Source organism: Bombina bombina, chromosome 4 (genome assembly GCF_027579735.1).
Source record: "Bombina bombina isolate aBomBom1 chromosome 4, aBomBom1.pri, whole genome shotgun sequence".
Taxonomy (NCBI): domain Eukaryota; kingdom Metazoa; phylum Chordata; class Amphibia; order Anura; family Bombinatoridae; genus Bombina; species Bombina bombina.
Genome location: NC_069502.1, coordinates 842,545,174 through 842,563,350, shown reverse-complemented (window position 1 = coordinate 842,563,350; position 18,177 = coordinate 842,545,174). Strand labels below are relative to the sequence as shown.

General features: G+C 39.9%; 6 non-coding genes across 6 annotated transcripts; all 6 read left to right on the top strand.

Annotated features, from left to right (window-relative positions):
• Positions 1–15,099: 15,099 nt before the first annotated feature.
• Positions 15,100–15,185, top strand: TRNAR-UCU (transfer RNA arginine (anticodon UCU)). Its single transcript is given in 2 exon segments — positions 15,100–15,136; positions 15,150–15,185. It is a non-coding gene; the product is annotated as a tRNA-Arg (tRNA).
• A 439-nt stretch (positions 15,186–15,624) lies between these two features.
• On the top strand, positions 15,625–15,710 carry TRNAR-UCU (transfer RNA arginine (anticodon UCU)). The gene is given in 2 exon segments: positions 15,625–15,661; positions 15,675–15,710. It is a non-coding gene; the product is annotated as a tRNA-Arg (tRNA).
• Positions 15,711–16,150: 440 nt separating this feature from the next.
• TRNAR-UCU (transfer RNA arginine (anticodon UCU)) lies at positions 16,151–16,236 on the top strand. Its single transcript is given in 2 exon segments — positions 16,151–16,187; positions 16,201–16,236. It is a non-coding gene; the product is annotated as a tRNA-Arg (tRNA).
• Positions 16,237–16,676: 440 nt separating this feature from the next.
• On the top strand, positions 16,677–16,762 carry TRNAR-UCU (transfer RNA arginine (anticodon UCU)). Its single transcript is given in 2 exon segments — positions 16,677–16,713; positions 16,727–16,762. It is a non-coding gene; the product is annotated as a tRNA-Arg (tRNA).
• Positions 16,763–17,202: 440 nt separating this feature from the next.
• Positions 17,203–17,288, top strand: TRNAR-UCU (transfer RNA arginine (anticodon UCU)). Its single transcript is given in 2 exon segments — positions 17,203–17,239; positions 17,253–17,288. It is a non-coding gene; the product is annotated as a tRNA-Arg (tRNA).
• Positions 17,289–17,728: 440 nt separating this feature from the next.
• On the top strand, positions 17,729–17,814 carry TRNAR-UCU (transfer RNA arginine (anticodon UCU)). The gene is given in 2 exon segments: positions 17,729–17,765; positions 17,779–17,814. It is a non-coding gene; the product is annotated as a tRNA-Arg (tRNA).
• The last annotated feature ends 363 nt before the right edge of the window (positions 17,815–18,177 follow it).

Below are 18,177 nucleotides of genomic sequence, written 5' to 3'. Positions count from 1 at the left end.
ATCCTTTCAGCAGGTTTGGAATAAACAAATGTCCCTTTAAGCAGGATAGCAAACAAACAGAGAGGTATTCCTTTTGCTGGTTTGATAAAGCAAATGTCCCTTTAAGCTGGTTAGCAAACAAACAGAAATATTCCTTTAGGCAGGTTTGATAAAGCAAATGTCCCTTTAAGCAGGTTAGCAAACAAACAGAAATATTCCTTTAGGCAGGTTTGATAAAGCAAATGTCCCTTTAAGCAGGTTAGCAAACAAACAGAAATATTCCTTTAGGCAGGTTTGATAAAGCAAATGTCCCTTTAAGCAGGTTAGCAAACAAACAGAAATATTCCTTTAGGCAGGTTTGATAAAGCAAATGTCCCTTTAAGCAGGTTAACAAACAAACAGAAATATTCCGTTAGGCAGGTTTGATAAAGCAAATGTCCCTTTAAGCTGGTTAGCAAACAAACAGAGAGGTAATCCTATTAGCAGGTTTAGTAAAGCAAATGTCCTTTTTAAGCAGGTTAGCATAAGCATATGAATAGTCAGGAAGACAAGGGAGAATGAATCCAGAAGGCAATTCGTGGGATCGGTAAAACATGTCAGGCAGGCAAAAGAAAAAATATCAGAAGCCAGAGTACTCACAAGTTCAGATATCAGGAAGACAAACGGGCCCCGCGAAGATCTCCCGCCGGTCTTTTGAAGGGAGAGAGAGACGTAGACGTCAGGAGGAGGTACAGAGAACCGCGTCACGTTGCTAGGCAACGTGACGTGACACAGAAGAGATCCGTGAGCCGCGGTGACACGGCGATGAGCGGATCGGATATGACAGCACCCCCCTCAAGGACCCCTCCGGGGGACAGGACCAGGCCTAGCAGGGTAAATTTTGTGGAAAGCCTTAATCAAAGCAGTGGCGTGTACCTGTTGGGCCGGTTCCCAAGTCCGCTCCGTGACTGGATAGCCCTTCCAATGGATGAGATAGTATAATTTCTTGCCACGAAGCTTGGAATCCAGAATGTGATCAACCTCAAACTCAGGTTGTCCCTGAACCAAGAGAGGTTGAGGCTTGGGTAGAGACTTAGAATATCTATTAGATATCACAGGTTTCAGAAGAGAAACATGGAAGACAGGGTGAGCCTTGAGAGTTTTGGGAAGAGCAACTCGGTATGCAGTGGAACAAACTTGACCCAGTATTCTGAAAGGACCCACATATCGTGGACCCAATTTAGTAGAAGGTTGTTTGAGATGAAGATAACGCGTAGAAATCCAAACCTTGTCTCCAGGGCGCTATTTGGGAGCTTTCTTCCGTCGGCGATCCGCAAAGAGTTTATATCGATTAGAGGCTTTGGAAAGAAGACGACGTATCATCCACCAATGGCGAGTTAATCTCTGAGCAGTTTGATCAGAAGTAGGATTTTCAGTGGAAGTAGTATGCAAAGGAAATGTTCTAGGTTGAAATCTGTAAGCTGCATTAAAGGGAGAAGATTGAAGAGACAAATTGTATCGGGCATTATGAGCCAACTCTGCCAAAGGAAGACAGCGAGTCCAATTAGAGTGATGATGGTCCACATAATGTCTAAGATAAGTCTCCAGACACTGGTTAACTCTTTCTGTCTGGCCATTAGACTGCGGATGATGTGAAGTAGACAAAGAGACAGTAGTACCAAAATGTTTGCAGAGCCATTTCCAGAACCGAGAAACAAATTGTACTCCTCTATCGGAGACGATATCCAGAGGAAACCCATGTAATTTCACAATATGCAAAAGAAAAAGCTCAGAAAGTCTTTTGGCAGAGGGTAGGCCAGGCAAAGGAATGAAATGAGCTGTCTTAGTGAACCTGTCGACAACCACCCAAATAGTGTTGTTTCCAGCAGAAAGAGGAAGGTCAGTAATAAAGTCGATAGACAAATGGGTCCAAGGTTGGTGAGGAATGAGCAAAGGCTGAAGCAAACCAGAAGGAAGTTGACGAGGAGTCTTATTGGTAGCACATTGTGTGCAAACAGATACATAGTCTTTAACATCTTGAGTGAGAGTAGGGCACCAGACATACTGTTTGAGATTCCGAGCAGTGTTACTGATGCCAGGATGTCCGGAGAGAGGACTATCATGGGCCCAATGTAGGATCTTGGAGCGAAGGTTTTCTGGGACAAACAGTAAACCATCAGGAGGTTTGCAGGACAAAGGAAGGTCCTTTTGAGCTGTCTGTAAATCCAGTAAGCAAGAAGTTGATAACTGTGCTATGACTTTATGTGGTTGAAGGATGGTACCAGATTCAGGAGTAGAGGTAGATTGAAATTGTCTGGAAAGAGCATCTGCTTTTATATTTTTAGAACCAGGTATATAAGAAAGATTGTAATGAAAACGTGAGAAAAATAGAGACCAACGAGCCTGTCTGGAATTCAATCGTTTGGCAGTTTGGAGATAAAGAAGATTTTTATGATCTGTGAGTATGGAAAATGGTAAAGTAGTACCCTCCAGCCAATGCCTCCATTCGTCCAGAGCTATCTTGATGGCAAGTAACTCTTTATTGCCTATGTCGTAGTTTAATTCGGAAGTGGTAAATTTCCTGGAAAAGAAACCTACAGGATAAATCTTTCCTGTGTCCGGTATTCATTGAGAGAGAACAGCCCCAGCAGCCACAGAAGAAGCATCCACTTCTAATATGAATTGAAAGTCCGGATTTGGGTGGCGGAGTATGGGCGCAGAAGAAAAAGCTTCTTTGAGAGACTCAAAAGCCTTAATAGCCTCTGGAGGACAATCTTTACAGTTTTGCCCCTTTTTAGTGAGAGAAGTAAGAGGAGTAGTAATAGTTGCAAATCCTTTGATAAATTTCCTGTAATAACTGGCGAAGCCGAGAAAACGTTGTAGAGATTTAAGAGAATGATGTCTAGGCCAATCCAAAATGGAAGAAAGTTTAGTTGGATCCATTTCAAATCCAGATTCAGATATTACATAACCCAAGAAGGGTATGGATTTTTGATGAAAAGAACATTTCTCCAATTTGGCAAACAAATGATTATCTCGTAGCCGTTGCAAAACTTTCCTGACATGGTGCACATGATCTTGATAATTTTTAGAAAAAAGTTTTTTATTTTTATTTGTAATGATTTCTAATTGATAATCGTCCACAGCTTTTATGGTCTGAGTGTTAAGTTTAGAATATTCAGGATGTTCTTTAAGGGGTTCTAGATCTTTCTGTACTGTATCTATCTGGGTGGATACCTCCGCTATCAATTTCTCCCTATGGGCAATAAGGAGATCAATAAGGTGAAAGGAACAATCATCTAGGGCTTCATACCATTTGGCTAAAAGGTCTGCATCCTTCTTAAATGAGCAATTCATAAATAACCTCAAACCCCTAGGAATTTGTTTCTTCTCCTTATATTTTTTGAGACAATCAATGTCCCACCAATGTCTATGTTCTGTTTTCAATAGATCTTCTAGTTTAGAAAATACATTTTCTACATTAATATTAGGTGCAAGATTAGGGGACGGATCTATGTAATTAGCACCTTGCTGGTGGCTCAATCTGCGTTGGTTTCTTTCAGCCGATGACAGCATGCTACTAGAGATATATGAACAACAGATATATATATATATATATATATATATATATAAGCAGTAAATACCCAAATTGGATATACAAGGAAATACATTCAAGATCAAATATCTGTACACGTTCCTAGTCTTCTAAGTGATATCATACGATATACACCTCTTCAATGTAGACAAATATATACATATAACACCACCTTTGACTATGCCACAACCCCAGATGGTAAGTATATATCCAGTTAACAAATGTAATAACAACAGTGGAATATTACCACCCCAAACAATGGGGTAAAGTCCAGATAATGATAATAGGCAAAGGGTCCTCCCAAATCTGATATGATTTGTATGATATTCTCAAGATCACAAAGGCCGCTCTCTCACGAAATCCAAATATGGGCAATCTGTTAGGAAAAAACACAGAGGGAAGAGGCGCCAATGGTGCAGATCAATGGTGATTCTTATATGAAGCTGATGTTAGGCGAACACAGGGTACTCACTTGTGTAGAAGGCAATCAATTATGCCAATAGGGGCAGGCTGAATTTAATCAGCAGTCCGGCTAGCTGATCATAGGGGCAGCTCTCTAACGGCATCCAATAGAAGACAATCTGTAGAAAAAAGCAATAGATAGAGGCGCCAATGGTGCAGATCAATGGTGATTCAAGAGCACCTGTAACAAGTGATATACACAAGGTACTCACTATCAGCCGTAAAGGGTCAGCCCAGGATTCAACCCAACTGCTAGCGTGAAAAGTAAAACACACGCTAGCACACTGAGAAATATGCAGGACGTGACCCACTCAGGAAAGATAAAAACAAATGTCCCTTTAAGTAGGTTAGAAAGCAAACAGATAAGTATTCCTTCTTGTAGGATTGGATAAAGCAAATGTCCCTTTAAGCAGTTTAACAAATAAACAGAGAAGTAATCCTTTCAGCAGGTTTGGAATAAGCAAATGTCCCTTTAAGCAGGATAGCAAACAAACAGAGAGGTATTCCTTTTGCTGGTTTGATAAAGCAAATGTCCCTTTAAGCTGGTTAGCAAACAAACAGAAATATTCCTTTAGGCAGGTTTGATAAAGCAAATGTCCCTTTAAGCAGGTTAGCAAACAAACAGAAATATTCCTTTAGGCAGGTTTGATAAAGCAAATGTCCCTTTAAGCAGGTTAGCAAACAAACAGAAATATTCCTTTAGGCAGGTTTGATAAAGCAAATGTCCCTTTAAGCAGGTTAGCAAACAAACAGAAATATTGCTTTAGGCAGGTTTGATAAAGCAAATGTCCCTTTAAGCAGGTTAACAAACAAACAGAAATATTCCTTTAGGCAGGTTTGATAAAGCAAATGTCCCTTTAAGCTGGTTAGCAAACAAACAGAGAGGTAATCCTATTAGCAGGTTTAGTAAAGCAAATGTCCTTTTTAAGCAGGTTAGCATAAGCATATGAATAGTCAGGAAGACAAGGGAGAATGAATCCAGAAGGCAATTTGTGGGATCGGTAAAACATGTCAGGCAGGCAAAAGAAAAAATATCAGAAGCCAGAGTACTCACAAGTTCAGATATCAGGAAGACAAACGGGCCCCACGAAGATCTCCCGCCGGTCTTTTGAAGGGAGAGAGAGACGTAGACGTCAGGAGGAGGTACAGAGAACCGCGTCACGTTGCTAGGCAACGTGACGTGACACAGAAGAGATCCGTGAGCCGCGGAGACACAGCGATGAGCGGATCGGATATGACAGCACCCCCCCCCCCTCAAGGACCCCTCCGGGGGACAGGACCAGGCCTAGCAGGCAACGTGACGTGACACAGAAGAGATCCGTGAGCCGCGGTGACACAGCGATGAGCGGATCGGATATGACAGCACCCCCCCCTCAAGGACCCCTCCGGGGGACAGGACCAGGCCTAGCAAGATAAATTTTGTGGAAAGCCTTAATCAAAGCAGGGGCGTGTACCTGTTGGGCCGGTTCCCAAGTCCGCTCCGTGACTGGATAGCCCTTCCAATGGATGAGATAGTATAATTTCTTGCCACGAAGCTTGGAATCCAGAATGTGATCAACCTCAAACTCAGGTTGTCCCTGAACCAAGAGAGGTTGAGGCTTGGGTAGAGACTTAGAATATCTATTAGATATCACAGGTTTCAGAAGAGAAACATGGAAGACAGGGTGAGCCTTGAGAGTTTTGGGAAGAGCAACTCGGTATGCAGTGGAACAAACTTGACCCAGTATTCGGAAAGGACCCACATATCGTGGACCCAATTTAGTAGAAGGTTGTTTGAGATGAAGATAACGCGTAGAAATCCAAACCTTGTCTCCAGGACCATATTTGGGAGCTTTCTTCCGTCGGCGATCCGCAAAGAGTTTATATCGATTAGAGGCTTTGGAAAGAAGACGACGTATCATCTGCCAATGGCGAGTTAATCTCTGAGCAGTTTGATCAGAAGCAGGATTTTCAGTGGAAGTAGTATGCAAAGGAAATGTTCTAGGTTGAAATCCGTAAGCTGCATAAAAGGGAGAAGATTGAAGAGACGAATTGTATCGGGCATTATGAGCCAACTCTGCCAAAGGAAGACAGCGAGTCCAATTAGAGTGATGATGGTCCACATAATGTCTAAGATAAGTCTCCAGACACTGGTTAACTCTTTCCGTCTGGCCATTAGACTGCGGATGATGTGAAGTAGACAAAGAGACAGTAGTACCAAAATGTTTGCAGAGCCATTTCCAGAACCGAGAAACAAATTATACTCCTCTATCGGAGACGATATCCAGAGGAAACCCATGTAATTTCACAATATGCAAAAGAAAAAGCTCAGAAAGTCTTTTGGCAGAGGGTAGCCCAGGCAAAGGAATGAAATGAGCTGTCTTAGTGAACCTGTCGACAACCACCCAAATAGTGTTGTTTCCAGCAGAAAGAGGAAGGTCAGTAATAAAGTCCATAGACAAATGGGTCCAAGGTTGGTGAGGAATGGGCAAAGGCTGAAGCAAACCAGAAGGAAGTTGACGAGGAGTCTTATTGGTAGCACATTGTGTGCAAACAGATACATAGTCTTTAACATCTTGAGTGAGAGTAGGCCACCAGACATACTGTTTGAGATTCCGAGCAGTGTTACTGATGCCAGGATGTCCGGAGAGAGGATCTTGGAGGGAAGGTTTTCTGGGACAAACAGTAAACCATCAGGAGGTTTGCAGGACGAAGGAAGGTCCTTTTGAGCTGTCAGTAAGCAAGAAGTTGATAACTGTGCTATGACTTTATGTGGTTGAAGGATGGTACCAGATTCAGGAGTAGAGGTAGATTGAAATTGTCTGGAAAGAGCATCTGCTTTTATATTTTGAGAACCAGGTATATAAGAAAGATTGTAATGAAAACGTGAGAAAAATAGAGACCAAAGAGCCTGTCTGGAATTCAATCGTTTGGCAGTTTGGAGATAAAGAAGATTTTTATGATCTGTGAGTATGGAAAATGGTAAAGTAGTACCCTCCAGCCAATGCCTCCATTCGTCCAGAGCCATCTTGATGGCAAGTAACTCTTTATTGCCTACGTCGTAGTTTAATTCGGAAGTGGTAAATTTCCTGGAAAAGAAACCTACAGGATGAATATTTCCTGTGTCCGGTATTCGTTGAGAGAGAACAGCCCCAGCAGCCACAGAAGAAGCATCCACTTCTAATATGAATTGAAAGTCCGGATTTGGGTGGCGGAGTATGGGCGCAGAAGAAAAAGCTTCTTTGAGAGACTCAAAAGCCTTAATAGCCTCTGGAGGCCAATCTTTACAGTTTTGCCCCTTTTTAGTGAGAGAAGTAAGAGGAGTAGTAATAGTTGCAAATCCTTTGATAAATTTCCTGTAATAACTGGCGAAGCCGAGAAAACGTTGTAGAGATTTAAGAGAATCAGGTCTAGGCCAATCCAAAATGGAAGAAAGTTTAGTTGGATCCATTTCAAATCCAGATTCAGATATTACATAACCCAAGAAGGGTATGGATTTTTGATGAAAAGAACATTTCTCCAATTTGGCAAACAAATGATTATCTCTTAGCCGTTGCAAAACTTTCCTGACATGGTGCACATGATCTTGATAATTTTTAGAAAAAATTAGAATATCGTCAAGATATATGATAACAAAAGTGTTAAAAAAATCCCGAAAGATCTCGTTCACAAAGTGTTGAAACACAGCAGGGGCATTACATAACCCAAAAGGCATGACCAAATACTCTTAATGGCCAAAACGAGTGTTAAAGGCTGTTTTCCATTCATCACCCTTGCGCATACGGATAAGATTGTACGCACCACGAAGATCCAGTTTGGTAAATATTGTAGCTCCTTGAAGATAGGTGAACAGTTCAGGAATAAGGGGTAAGGGGTAACTATTCTTGACTGTGATTTGATTCAAACCCCGGTAATCAATACAAGGTCGTAAACGTCCATCCTTTTTTCCCACAAAAAAGAAACCTGCCCCTAGAGGAGAAGAGGAAGGCCGAATAAAACCTCTAGCCAAACTATCTTGGATATATTCCTCCAAGGCTTTATTCTCAGGCCTTGAGAGCGGATACGTCTTGCCACGAGGGTAGGTGGCACCAGGAAGAAGATCAATGGGACAATCAAAAGGACGGTGAGGAGGAAGACGTTCTGCTTCTTTCTTGGAAAAAACATCAACAAAATCTTGATAAGGTGCGGGTAACGACCCAGAAGTTTCAGTAGTGAGAGCAATAGTGAGAGTCACTTTAGTGGGTATTTGAAGACAACTATTTTGACATGCAGATCCCCAGGAAGTGAGTTCGCCTTGAGTCCAAGAGAAAACAGGATTATGTAACTGGAGCCAGGGAAGACCCAAAATTATGGGAAATTGAGGAGTCGAGATAACGTCAAAACATATTGTCTCCGAATGAAGGATTCCTACAGAAAAGAGAATGGGTTTAGTAGCAAACTGGATAAGTCCGGGACCCAAGGGATCTCCACTAACAGTGGAGACAGGAATAGGATACTCCTTTCTACTTAAGGGAATAGAGTGAGAAGTTACAAATGTGGAATCGATGAAGACTCCTCCAGCACCTGAGTCAATAAGGGCTTGAGCATGAATCTTGTCCTCTCCAATTTGAAGAGAAACCGGAACAAAAAGTTTATTATTAAGGGAATGAAATCCTATTTGGCTTAACTCAGCTCCCTGGACAGAAGTTAAGCCCTGGCTTTTAGCGGTCTGGTAGGACAATCCTTTAATAAATGTCCTTTAAGGCCACAGTACAAACACAGTCCAAGAGAACGTCTCCTCTGACGTTCAGTTTCGGTTAATCTAATGGTGCCTATTTCCATTGGTTCAGCCTGGTCGGAAGGTGGAGAAGCGGGAGTTACAGGGTTAGAGAGGCGAGGAAACAGCCGAACAGGTCGATTAGAAGATTTCTGACTTCTTTCTCTTTCTTGTTGGCGTTCGCGGTATCTGGAATCGAGGCAAATACAAAGATTTATCAAAGCTTCTAGAGATTCTGGAAGTTCATGATAGACCAACTCATCTTTGAGACGTTCAGAGAGTCCTTTACGAAAAGCTGCTCTAAGAGCTCCCTGATTCCAAGTAGTCTCAGAAGCTAGGGTGCGAAATTCAATGGCATATTGAGATAAAGATTGACCACCCTGTCGTAAATCTAGGAGGGAAGCTTCAGCAGCGGCGGACCTCCCTGGTTTATCGAAGACATTAGAAAAGACAGAGAGGAAAGTATCCACATCCTGGAGTATTGGATCATTCTTTTCTAGCAAAGGTGATACCCAGGCTAAGGCTCTACCTTTCATTAAGGATATAAGGAAAGTGATTCTAGAAGAGGGGGTTGCAAAAAGAAGAGGACTATTCCGAAAATGAAGGCGACACTGATTCAGAAAACCTCTACAATCCTCAGGATTCCCATCATGTTTGTCCGGAAGGGGTATCCTCGGACTGAGTTGACCTTGTGACGGATTGGTAGGATTCGTAGGAGGAGAGGGCTCCAAAGGAATAGGATTTGGAGGAATAGGAGCAGCCATATTCTGAAGTAAAGCAGTTATCTGATCCAACTTTGCGTCCAAGGATTGCAAGTGGGTAGCATGAGATCCCAATAACTGTCCCTGGTGGGTCACGGCCATGGATAATTCAGTGGGGTCCATTTTTGGCCCGTTTGTACTATCAGCCGTAAAGGGTCAGCCCAGGATTCAACCCAACTGCTAGCGTGAAAAGTAAAACACACGCTAGCACACTGAGAAATATCCAGGACGTGACCCACTCAGGAAAGATAAAAACAAATGTCCCTTTAAGTAGGTTAGAAAGCAAACAGATAAGTATTCCTTCTTGTAGGATTGGATAAAGCAAATGTCCCTTTAAGCAGTTTAACAAATAAACAGAGAAGTAATCCTTTCAGCAGGTTTGGAATAAGCAAATGTCCCTTTAAGCAGGATAGCAAACAAACAGAGAGGTATTCCTTTTGCTGGTTTGATAAAGCAAATGTCCCTTTAAGCTGGTTAGCAAACAAACAGAAATATTCCTTTAGGCAGGTTTGATAAAGCAAATGTCCCTTTAAGCAGGTTAGCAAACAAACAGAAATATTCCTTTAGGCAGGTTTGATAAAGCAAATGTCCCTTTAAGCAGGTTAGCAAACAAACAGAAATATTCCTTTAGGCAGGTTTGATAAAGCAAATGTCCCTTTAAGCAGGTTAGCAAACAAACAGAAATATTCCTTTAGGCAGGTTTGATAAAGCAAATGTCCCTTTAAGCAGGTTAGCAAACAAACAGAAATATGCCTTTAGGCAGGTTTGATAAAGCAAATGTCCCTTTAAGCTGGTTAGCATAAGCATATGAATAGTCAGGAAGACAAGGGAGAATGAATCCAGAAGGCAATTCGTGGGATCGGTAAAACATGTCAGGCAGGCAAAAGAAAAAATATCAGAAGTCAGAGTACTCACAAGTTCAGATATCAGGAAAACAAACGGGCCCCGCGAAGATCTCCCGCCGGTCTTTTGAAGGGAGAGAGAGACGTAGACGTCAGGAGGAGGTACAGAGAACCGCGTCACGTTGCTAGGCAACGTGCCGTGACACAGAAGAGATCCGTGAGCCGCGGTTACACGGCGATGAGCGGATCGGATGTGACACTCACATGTATAGAAGGCAATCAGTTATGCCTATAGAGACAGGCTGGATTTCTACAGCAATCCAGCTGGCTGATCCAAGAGACAAAGGCAGGATACTGGTGTGAAGGGTTCTCACCCTAAATGACAGTCATTTAATATTTTGCTCTTAGAAGCTAAATCTTTTCAATATGCCTCTAGTTTTACAAATAAAAATACCTCTTAGTGCATTTCTACACCTCAGTCTTTGACTGAGGTGCTTACCTGTCCCCTCATTGATCATGTGAAGAGACAGTCCCAATCTCAAAGGAGACATGCTTCCCAGATGTGTAACCGCTCCGTGAGCTACTTCTACCAAGAGTGGAGCAGAGATCACATGACCAGACAGTGAAGCTGTGCCACTAATCTAAAGGCACGCTTCCAGCCAGAAGAGAAGAGAGGCAAAATGAATCTGTTTCATGTAGCACTTCTACAGTGAACGGCTAAAATAACGCAAACTGCAAAAATCAAGTGCCCCATTAAATAACAAGGTCCTATTATTACCGAAACCAAGCAAAAATTGCCTACATGTCCTGAGCCAAATGAGGAGTTAACTCTTACCTCATAAAAGAGTTTAAACCCTGTCTCCACTAAAACACATTACTACCAAAATTAACCCTTTCCACAGGATTCTAGTCCCAACATTTTGCAGTATTAAAGGTTAACCCCTTCAGTGCACTTACCTGCATCTAGCCGTCAGGCAGGAGGACAGCCTACCCAGTATGAGAGGACACCACTCCTCACAGAGACCTGTAGAGAAAATGAAAGACCAGAGTAAACCTACTCTGGCTTTCAATACAAGGGCAGCAGCATGTTAGGAAAACGTAATGAGGCCCACCTCACAAGTTCCTAACTGCTTTAAAGCCACCACTACTCTACTGAAGAGATTAACGTGGACTACGGCTATACCCAGTCCTTGAAAAGGGGAAACAACAGAGTAAACCTACTCTGGCTTTCAATACTAATTAAAATCTTGCTTGAATCGAAGGAATTACAATATTTTTCAGACACCAAAACTTCACCACCTCCATGCACCAAGTCAAAGAGAATGAGAATGAAAGGGGAGTGATACTTAACAGCTTGGCTGTGGTGCTCTTTGCCTCCTTCTGCTGGCCAGGAGTTATATTCCCAACAGTAAAGGATGACGTTGTGGGTTTAGTATCCCTTTAAAGTGATGGAAAACTTCAGACTATAAGAATGTTGCAATAAACATAAATAAATATATTACGGCTAGATTACGAGTTTTTCGTTTTGAACTGTGCGGTGCTAACGAGCAGTTTTTACTCACAGCTCACTTACCTGCAGCGCTGCTATTACAGGTTTTTACAAACCCGTCGTTAAAAGACAAGAAGTGAGCGTTGAGCAAAATTTTGCTCCTTACCGCACTTCAATACCAGCACTGCTTAAGTCAGCGGTGAGCTGGTCGTACGTGCACGTGCACATGCACGATTTCCCCATAGGAATCAACGGGGAGAGCCGGCTGAGAAAAAAGTCTAACACCTGCAAAAAAGCAGCGTAAAACTCAGTAACGCAGCTCCATTGATTCCTATGGGGAAATAAAATTTATTTCTACACCTAACATGAACCCCGAGTCTAAACACCCCTAATCTTACACTTATTAACCCCTAATCTGCCGCCCCGACATCGCCGACACCTGCATTATATTTATTAACCCCTAATCTGCCGCTCCGGACACCGCCGCCACCTACATTATACTTATGAACCTCTAATCTGCTGCCCCCAACATCGTCGACACCTACATTATATTTATTAACCCCTAATCTGCCGCCCCAATGTCGCCGCAACCTACCTACACTTATTAACCCCTAATCTGCCGCCCCCAACATAATAAACATATTAACCCCTAAACTGCTGCACTCCCGCCTCACAAACATTAGTTAAATATTATTACCCCCTAATCTGCCGTCCCTAACATTGCCGCCACCTACCTACATTTATTAACCCCTAATCTGCCGCCCCCAGCATCGCCGCCACTATACTAAATGTATTAACCCCTAAACCTAAGTCTAAACCTAACCCTAACACCCCCTAACTTCAATATAATTAAAATGAATCTAACTAAAAATTCCTATCTTTACCTAAATAATTCCTATTTTAAAAGAAATACTTACCTGTAAAATAAACCCTACGCTAGCTACAATATAACTAATAGTTACATTGTATCTATCTTAGGGTTTATTTTTATTTTACAGGCAAGTTTGTATTAATTTTAACTAGGTAGAATAGTTACTAAATAGTTATTAACTATTTAATAAACTACCTAGCTAAAATAAAGACAAAAGTACCTGTAAAATAAAACCTAATCTAAGATACAATAACACCTAACACTACACTATAATTAAATAAATTAACTAAATTAACAACAGTTAAAAAAAAAAAAATGAAATAAGCTAAATTACAAAAAAAAAACAACACTAAATTACAGAAAATATAGATAAAGATATTTAAACTAATTACACCTAATCTAATAGCCCTATCAAAATAAAAAAGTTCCCCCAAAATAAAAAAAAACCCTAGCCTAATCTAAACTACCAATAGCCCTTAAAAAGGCCATTTGCAGGGCATTGCCCCAAAGTAATCAGCTCTTTTACATGTAAAAAAAATACAAACCCCCCAATAGTAAAACCCACCACCCACACAACCAAACCCCAAATAAAATACTAAATAAAAAAATCGAAGCTCCCCATTGAAAAGGGCATTTGGATGGGCATTGCCCTTAAAAGGGCAGTTAGCTCTTTTGCGGGCCCAAAGTCCCTAACCTAAAAATAAAACCGACCCAATACATCCTTAAAAAACCTAACACTAACCCCGGAAGATCGACTTACAGTTCTGAAGACCGGACATCCATGCTCAAGGAAGCAGCAGAAGTCTTCATCCAACCGGGTCGAAGTCCTCAACAAAGCCGGGAGAAGTCTTCATCCAAGCTGGGCAAAGTGGTCCTCCAGACGGGCAGAAGTCTTCATCCAGACGGCATCTTCTATCTTCATCCATCCGACGCGGAGCAGCTCCATCTTCAAGACATCCGACGCAGAGCATCCTCTTCATCCGATGACTAACCAACGAATGACGGTTCCTTTAAGTGACGTCATCCAAGATGTCGTCCCTTAGATTCCGATTGGCTGATAGAATTCTATTAGCCAATTGGAATTAAGGTAGAAAAAATCCTATTGGCTGATCCAATCATCCAATAGGATTGAGCTTGCATTCTATTGGCTGTTCCAATCAGCCAATAGAATGCAAGCTCAATCCTATTGGCTGATTGGATCAGTCAATAGGATTGAACTTCAATCCTATTGTCTGATTGCAGGAGGTGTCCCTGCCTCTCTTAGTCATTTGACCATTTGTTTTTATGATGAAAGCCTAATAAAAGCTATGTTTTATTTATTTATGCTAACGCTCTCCTTTTTGGGATTGTTCTTGCTGCCTGTATGAGCGTTTAGCACCCTGCCAGATCAAATGGTTTCAAATGGTTTCAAATGGTGTTATACTCCTAGAGTGGAGGAGAGCACACTATTGTCCATTGCCAACTGCATTTGCTACATTATCCTGCAGCTTCGTGGCTACGGTATTCTGCATATACCCCCTGTGATTGATCTATCTACTCGTGATGAAATACTGTGGAGGCCTCTGATTGGAGCAAGTCTGAGAGGGATGGCATAGTCGTCAGCCTGCGGCGGTATCTGGGGCATGCCCTGAACTAGATTTACATACCAATTTCTGCAAGGCCAAGCTGGGGCAATCAGCATTACTGAAGATTTGTCTAGGCTTATCTTGGAAATCACTCTCACAGACCCCAAGATCCATAATCTGATTGAACACATCCTGGTGAAGAGACCACTCCCCTGGATGTAGAGATGGATTACTGAGAAAATCTGCTTCCCAGTGGTTCCTTTCTGGAATATGAATTTTCAGTGTTGTGCAGGTCTGGCTCTGCGGCGCAATGAATAGTGCATTGGACTTCTAGTTAATTGTAGACATTCAAAGGTTGTGTGTTTGAGTCCCACCAGAGTTGTCTGTTTAAAGCAAAAAAAAAGGCTGTAATATGTTTTTAGTCTTTGTAAAAGCCTTGGAATTCTTGTCATTAAAAAAATGTGGCTCGAAAATACAAATATAGCATTATTGTAGCCTAATTCTTTTAACGCCTTTGTAAGTTGTATGTAACCTATCTAATTCTTTTAAAGCCTTTGTAAGTTGTATGTCTTTAAAATGTTTTTTTTAAATCCTTTGTACTAAAAGTCGGTTTATATTTGCTATATTAGTACTAGTAAAAAAAAAAAAGTTGTAGGAGAACAGTTTGACTGATGGACTCTAATACTTGCTAACTGATTATGGCCTAAATGTGTTTTTATTTTACACAAAAGGTATAACTTGTTATAAAGCTAATTAAATGGAAAATATAGAAAGTGTAATCATTTACCGTGTTTCACAAATTTTCAGTTTTGTGCAAGTCTGGCTCTGTGGCGCAATGGATAGCGCATTGGACTTCTAGTTGATTGTAGACATTCAAAGGTTGTGGGTTCGAGTCCCACCAGAGTCGTCTGTTTAATGCCAAAAACAAAGGCTTTAATATATTCTTAGTGTTTGTAAAAGCCTTGGAATTCTTGTCATTAAAAAAATGTGGCTCGAAAATACAAATATAGCATTATTGTAGCCTAATTCTTTTAACGCCTTTGTAAGTTGTATGTAACCTATCTAATTCTTTTAAAGCCTTTGTAAGTTGTATGTCTTTAAAATGTTTTTTTTAAATCCTTTGTACTAAAAGTCGGTTTATATTTGCTATATTAGTACTAGTAAAAAAAAAAAGTTGTAGGAGAACAGTTTGACTGATGGACTCTAATACTTGCTAACTGATTATGGCCTAAATGTGTTTTTATTTTACACAAAAGGTATAACTTTTTATAAAGCTAATTAAATGGAAAATATAGAAAGTGTAATCATTTACCGTGTTTCACAAATTTTCAGTTTTGTGCAAGTCTGGCTCTGTGGCGCAATGGATAGCGCATTGGACTTCTAGTTGATTGTAGACATTCAAAGGTTGTGGGTTCGAGTCCCACCAGAGTCGTCTGTTTAATGCCAAAAACAAAGGCTTTAATATATTCTTAGTGTTTGTAAAAGCCTTGGAATTCTTGTCATTAAAAAAATGTGGCTCGAAAATACAAATATAGCATTATTGTAGCCTAATTCTTTTAACGCCTTTGTAAGTTGTATGTAACCTATCTAATTCTTTTAAAGCCTTTGTAAGTTGTATGTCTTTAAAATGTTTTTTTTAAATCCTTTGTACTAAAAGTCGGTTTATATTTGCTATATTAGTACTAGTAAAAAAAAAAAAGTTGTAGGAGAACAGTTTGACTGATGGACTCTAATACTTGCTAACTGATTATGGCCTAAATGTGTTTTTATTTTACACAAAAGGTATAACTTTTTATAAAGCTAATTAAATGGAAAATATAGAAAGTGTAATCATTTACCGTGTTTCACAAATTTTCAGTGTTGTGCAAGTCTGGCTCTGTGGCGCAATGGATAGCGCATTGGACTTCTAGTTGATTGTAGACATTCAAAGGTTGTGGGTTCGAGTCCCACCAGAGTCGTCTGTTTAATGCCAAAAACAAAGGCTTTAATATATTCTTAGTGTTTGTAAAAGCCTTGGAATTCTTGTCATTAAAAAAATGTGGCTCGAAAATACAAATATAGCATTATTGTAGCCTAATTCTTTTAACGCCTTTGTAAGTTGTATGTAACCTATCTAATTCTTTTAAAGCGTTTGTAAGTTGTATGTCTTTAAAATGTTTTTTTTAAATCCTTTGTACTAAAAGTCGGTTTATATTTGCTATATTAGTACTAGTAAAAAAAAAAAAGTTGTAGGAGAACAGTTTGACTGATGGACTCTAATACTTGCTAACTGATTATGGCCTAAATGTGTTTTTATTTTACACAAAAGGTATAACTTGTTATAAAGCTAATTAAATGGAAAATATAGAAACTGTAATCATTTACCGTGTTTCACAAATTTTAAGTGTTGTGCAAGTCTGGCTCTGTGGCGCAATGGATAGCGCATTGGACTTCTAGTTGATTGTAGACATTCAAAGGTTGTGGGTTCGAGTCCCACCAGAGTCGTCTGTTTAATGCCAAAAACAAAGGCTTTAATATATTCTTAGTGTTTGTAAAAGCCTTGGAATTCTTGTCATTAAAAAAATGTGGTTCGAAACTACAAATATAGCATTATTGTAGCCTAATTCTTTTAACGCCTTTGTAAGTTGTAGGTAACCTATCTAATTCTTTTAAAGCGTTTGTAAGTTGTATGTCTTTAAAATCTTTTTTTTCAATCCTTTGTACTAAAAGTCGGTTTATATTTTCTATATTAGTACTAGTAAAAAAAAAAAAGTTGTAGGAGAACAGTTTGACTGATGGACTCTAATACTTGCTAACTGATTATGGCCTAAATGTGTTTTTATTTTACACAAAAGGTATAACTTGTTATAAAGCTAATTAAATGGAAAATATAGAAAGTGTAATCATTTACCGTGTTTCACAAATTTTCAGTGTTGTGCAAGTCTGGCTCTGTGGCGCAATGGATAGCGCATTGGACTTCTAGTTGATTGTAGACATTCAAAGGTTGTGGGTTCGAGTCCCACCAGAGTCGTCTGTTTAATGCCAAAAACAAAGGCTTTAATATATTCTTAGTGTTTGTAAAAGCCTTGGAATTCTTGTCATTAAAAAAATGTGGCTCGAAACTACAAATATAGCATTATTGTAGCCTAATTCTTTTAACGCCTTTGTAAGTTGTAGGTAACCTATCTAATTCTTTTAAAGCGTTTGTAAGTTGTATGTCTTTAAAATCTTTTTTTTCAATCCTTTGTACTAAAAGTCGGTTTATATTTGCTATATTAGTACTAGTAAAAAAAAAAAAGTTGTAGGAGAACAGTTTGACTGATGGACTCTAATACTTGCTAACTGATTATGGCCTAAATGTGTTTTTATTTTACACAAAAGGTATAACTTGTTATAAAGCTAATTAAATGGAAAATATAGAAACTGTAATCATCTACCGTGTTTCACAAATTTTCAGTATGGTGCAAGTCTGGCTCTGTGGCGCAATGGATAGCGCATTGGACTTCTAGTTGATTGTAGACATTCAAAGGTTGTGGGTTCGAGTCCCACCAGAGTCGTCTGTTTAATGCCAAAAACAAAGGCTTTAATATATTCTTAGTGTTTGTAAAAGCCTTGGAATTCTTGTCATTAAAAAAATGTGGCTCGAAACTACAAATATAGCATTATTGTAGCCTAATTCTTTTAACGCCTTTGTAAGTTGTATGTAACCTATCTAATTCTTTTAAAGCGTTTGTAAGTTGTATGTCTTTAAAATCTTTTTTTTCAATCCTTTGTACTAAAAGTCGGTTTATATTTGCTATATTAGTACTAGTAAAAAAAAAAAAAGTTGTAGGAGAACAGTTTGACTGATGGACTCTAATACTTGCTAACTGATTATGGCCTAAATGTGTTTTTATTTTACACAAAAGGTATAACTTGTT